Consider the following 4,951-nt stretch of genomic DNA (forward strand, 5'->3'; position numbering starts at 1 on the left):
TGTGGGTCTGGTTTATTTCATTAATAAGTATATCTTCAAGGGACATCCACTTAAATATGAAGGCTTCAAGTTTATCATTCTTTACAGCTGACTAGTACTCCATTATATAAAAGTACCACATCTTTTTCAAACAAGGCTCTTTCTGTCCTTTATATTGTATCCAATCCCCTGGGATTAGGCAATACCAATCCAATCAGTAGACTAATCCCCACCCTTAATCCTACCAGCCTTACAATAATCCCCATCTGGGCCAGGGGATAGCTTAGTGAAGTAAGCACCTGCCTGGAAAGTGTAAATCCCTGAGTTTGATCCTTGGTACCACAAATAAATAAATAAGTATGTATGAGGCCTTGGTGGATGACGTCAACACAAACCATAACTCTGTGCATCTGCAGGTGTTTTTTGTTTTTTGTTTCTGGTTTTTTGTTTGTTTATTGTTGTTTTTTTGTGTTTCGTTTTGTTTTGTTTTTGCATAACTGGGGATTGAACTCAGGCCCTTATGCTTGCCAGGGAAGTGCTTATTTTACTGAGCCATCTCCCAGGCCCCACATCTGCAGGAATGAGTTGCCCCTCTCACATAGTGAACAGGGCTAACTCAGTTCTAAGGGAATCGAGCACCATGAACTAACAGGGTTAAGAACAACATAATACCCTGAAAACATAAACTGATGAACAGGGATAGAGAGAAATAATAGGCCCAGATGATTGACTGGTCTGGATTCTCTGGAACAACTCCAACTTGAAATATTTTCTATTGTTACCTGTTTTGGTGGTTGCTGTGGGACTGAGATTAAGACAAAGTCTTGCCATGTAGTTTAACACGTAGTTGAGCTCACTATGAGGCATGGGCTGGCCTTAAACTAATGGTGATCCTCCTGCCTCACCTCCTGAGTGCTGGGATTATAGACACAGACCACCACACTCAACTATGGTCACTTTTATGGAATGAAAATCTCTGTAAAAGAGACACTCAGCCGTTCAAACTGGAGTTCAGAGGTCAATAAGGAAAAAGGTATTGTTACTGGAGTTTAAGGCAAAAGCCCCTGCTCAGAAATCTCAACACACCAGGCTTAACCATAGGTCCCTGAAAGCCAACTGAAGAGAAGAGCAGTGGTGAAAATTAAGAAGGAAATTTATGTGGTGTGACTATGCTGCGAAGCAGTGTTTCCAGGTCTGTGTTCAAGGGACTGGCAAAATTTTGGGGTTAGACTGAGGAGATAACTCATGGATCGAAGCACCTGCCTGACAAGTGCAAGGACCCAAGTTGGATCCCCAGTACTGCATGCCATGACTGCCTGGGAAACCTAGGAGTGCCAGCAGGCCTGAAAACAGACGTTGTGGTGTGCACCTGTAATCCCAGGGCTAAGGAGAGTAAACAGAGTCTGAACTGCATAGGGAGATCCTGTGTCAAATAAATTTGTAAAAAAGAAAGAAATTTGGTGTTTATTGAACCTGGGAACAAAGGTGAGGGCTGGGATTTTCAGAGCTGCAGTTCACTGCCTCCTGGTCTAATTGGAGCCTAGCTGACTTGTGTCTCAGGATGTGGCTTGTGAAGTTGTGGGAGAGCCACTTAAGAAGGGGAGGTCCCTTCCCATCATGAGATCCAAGATCCCATTTAGGGGAGCATCGTTGGTTTCTGTGGGGCAGTCTGTAAGTTCTGCTTTTCAGGAAACTGAGGTGACTGCAGGTTTTAGACCATGGAGATTTCAAGTCATCATTTCTGGGGCTCTAGAAGTGGACAGCCAAGAGCTAGCAGTTAGGTGTTCCTGTAAATCTGGAAAATCAGTTACTCTTACCTTAGTTTCCTCAACCTTGAAGGAGATGAGGCAGGCTAGTTAAATTTAGATCCACAAAACTTTGCATTATACTAATACCACAGGCCATGCCGACCATGCCCCTGTGGTGAGCTGAGCCACTAAAGTAGTCTAGGGATGATGGGGCATACCTGTAATCTAAGCACTGGGGAGGCTGAAAATAGGAGGATCACTATGAGTCTGAGATGCACAGTGAGACCCTGTACCAAACACATAAATGAAAGAGAAAAACACTTGTATTAAATACATTCCTTATATTATTAACATGCCGATCCAGAGAAGTGAGCAGGGATCTGATCCACAGTTTAAAGGTAATACATGAGACAGACACAGTGCTCACTTCTGCAGCACATACACTAAAGCTAGAACCATACAGAGAAGATTAGCAGGACCCCTGTGCAAGGATGACACTCAAATTGCAGAAAGACCTCATGCATAAAAAAGAGACAGATACAGAAACTGAAGGTTGAGCCAGAATTGGTGGCCTATAACAGTAAGTCTAGCACTAGGGAGGTTGAGGCAAGGACAGCCCGGGCTATTTACTGAGTTCAGGGTCAGCCTGGACTATGTACCAAGACTATGTCAAAAAATATAAAAACAAAGCAAACAAAAGTAGATGAAGGCAGGCATGTTTCACTTTGATTCTGCCTTTAGCCACACAAGGATATATGCAGGCCCAGACTTTAAGTCCCTGCTACAGATCTGCACGCTTAATTTGCTACGTGGAAAGGTGAGCTTTTGATCAGCTTGCCCCTTTCACTTCAGGCTTCTGGAACAACCAGAGAAGCTAGTGTCCAAAACTCGAGATATATGTAAATAGGTCACCAGACGGAATTTATGGGCTTTTTCCTAAGTATACAGTACTTTTCTTTATCCACTGTTGGTCAGCAATCCCCTATCATGTAGCTCTTATTCTTTTTCAACATTTAATAGAAGTTTTTCCAGCAAAGAAAGTATTCTAGATGGTGAAGTAGGGACTGACAGGCAGTTGGAAAGAGACCAAGCCCAAGATAGAGTCAGAACAGAGATAAGGCAAACCAGGCCAGCAGTCAGGAGCCGAGTTGACAGAAACTGGGCCATAAGATGGAGACAGGATGGCTAGGACTGCAAGCCTTTCCAGAGGTAAATCACAGCTCAGAGCTGTTCTGTAACTGGCCCCTTTTGGTCCAATAAGTCTGAACAATACAACATACACGTGGGAACAATGTAATGAACGCACAGATAGTCCACTAGAACACTCTGAGCCGCCCTTCTACCTGTTCCAGAAATGCCTTTCTGCTTTTCTATGCTATTCTTGCTACATACCTATTTTTTCTATTAAGGCAATAGTAGGTAAGTCATTATACTTGTAAACCTGTAGGTTGACTGTAGGGTTTTGTGGAGGTTTTTTTTGTTTTTTGTCTTTTTGAGACAGGGTCTCCATATGCAGTCCAAGCTGGACTTGCACTCACTTTGTAGTCCAGGATGGTCTCAATCTCTTAAAGATCCTCCTGTGTCAGCCTCCCGAGAGCTGGCAATATAGTTGTGAGCCAGCACACCCAGCTCAGTTGACCCTAGTTTGAGCTGTGGTCATCTGTGGTGTGATTTAATTGTATAACCTCTCCCAACCCCCCAAAACAGCCTCAGTGACAACCCACTTTCAGGACTACTCCTCTCTCTCAAGGACTTTTTCTTCATAAAACACTTCCTACTCTTCCCTTCCTTTGTTAGGGACTCTGCTATTCAGTATCCTGAAACAGGAACTCCATACCTCTAACAGGTTGGGAGTCACTTTCTTCTAACGGAAGTTTTGCTGCTTTGTAATAAATGAACATTGCTAACTGTACATGCTCCCACTTTCTCTACTTCCTTCAGAATATTCATTCAGTGTTATTGGAGCTGGTGGCTTGGCTAGGCATGCTAGTGCATGCCTGTAATCCTAGCACTCAGCAGACTCAAGCAAGAGGACCTCCAACTGTTCCAGGCCAGCCTGAGCTACATAGTGGGTTCAAGTTCAACCTGGAATGCATAGTGAGACCCTGCCTCAATAAAATAAAAAACCAGGCATGAGAGATAGCTCAGTAGAATAAACACTTGCCTGGCAAGTGCAAGGTCCTGAGTTCAATCCCAATACTGCAAAAAAAAAGAGAAAAAAACAACCAGCGTTTTCCAATTATGAGTCCTAAGACAATGGGAAAAATTAGTGTTTAAATTTAATAATGAGTAGTATAGTATCAAGAATACAAATTATTCCAAAGAATTTGAAGATAAATGTCCAATTTAAGCAACAATAAAAAAATGCTTTCAGGTTTTATTCATCCATTAAACTAATATTCAATGAGATCCTACAGTGTTCCAGAAACTGAAGTGGTAGATTATCTGTGACAACTTGGGAAGTTTACAAGCTTAACTCAGTTGGCTCAGCAACTCCCACCCTAAGGTGTAGAGGCCCCGCCCTAGGGTGGCGCATCCCTTAAAGCATGTAAAAGGGAATTGAGGAAGGAGGAAGCATTCCATTTCCTTCCGAGGAGATCCTGTCTATTCTGTCAACTTGGATGTCATCTTCTGGCATCCAGAGCAGACTCTTTGGCTTCTGCCTTGGATCCTTCAGCCTTCCATCCTGGACGTACTGGCCTCCTGATACGGACTTGCACGGAGCACTGCAGTGAGCTCCAGACCTTGGACTGAGTCCTTCAATCTCCAGTGTGCAGACGCCCACTGCACGCTACCCCATCCAACTCTGTGGCTGACCACGGTAAGCCAATCTTTTTATTGTTTTATTTACTTATTTATTTATGCATTTATTATATTACTACAGGGCCTACTGGGTCTCACTACGTAGACAGACTCCTAGTGATCTGCCTGTGTTGAGCCTCACAGGAGCTGAGATTAGAGGTGCACACCAGCATGCCCAGTCTCAATCTCCATCTCAGCAGGCCCAGGAGCAGGGCCAGTACGGCCCGCCGGGGATCAAACTTGGGATGTGGCACTCTGCTTAAGCAAACGCTTTAGTCTGCTGAGTTATCTGGCCTGCCCTAAAGAGCAGTGTTAATGACTGCAAGTGGACTTACTATGCAGTATACAAGTGTATCTCATTTATACAATAACCAAATGCCATTGAAGCAAAGCCAATATACATACATTAAGTTTTAAATGGC

General features: G+C 43.6%; 1 non-coding gene across 1 annotated transcript; it reads left to right on the forward strand.

The window, feature by feature from the left end:
- The first annotated feature begins 2,146 nt into the window (after nt 1-2,146).
- Nucleotides 2,147-2,253, forward strand: LOC111814135. The gene has a single exon (XR_002819203.1). It is a non-coding gene; the product is annotated as a U6 spliceosomal RNA (small nuclear RNA).
- The last annotated feature ends 2,698 nt before the right edge of the window (nt 2,254-4,951 follow it).

The sequence above is a fragment of the Octodon degus genome, unplaced genomic scaffold, assembly GCF_000260255.1.
Source record: "Octodon degus isolate 3935 unplaced genomic scaffold, OctDeg1.0 scaffold00273, whole genome shotgun sequence".
NCBI classification, from domain to species: Eukaryota; Metazoa; Chordata; class Mammalia; order Rodentia; family Octodontidae; genus Octodon; species Octodon degus.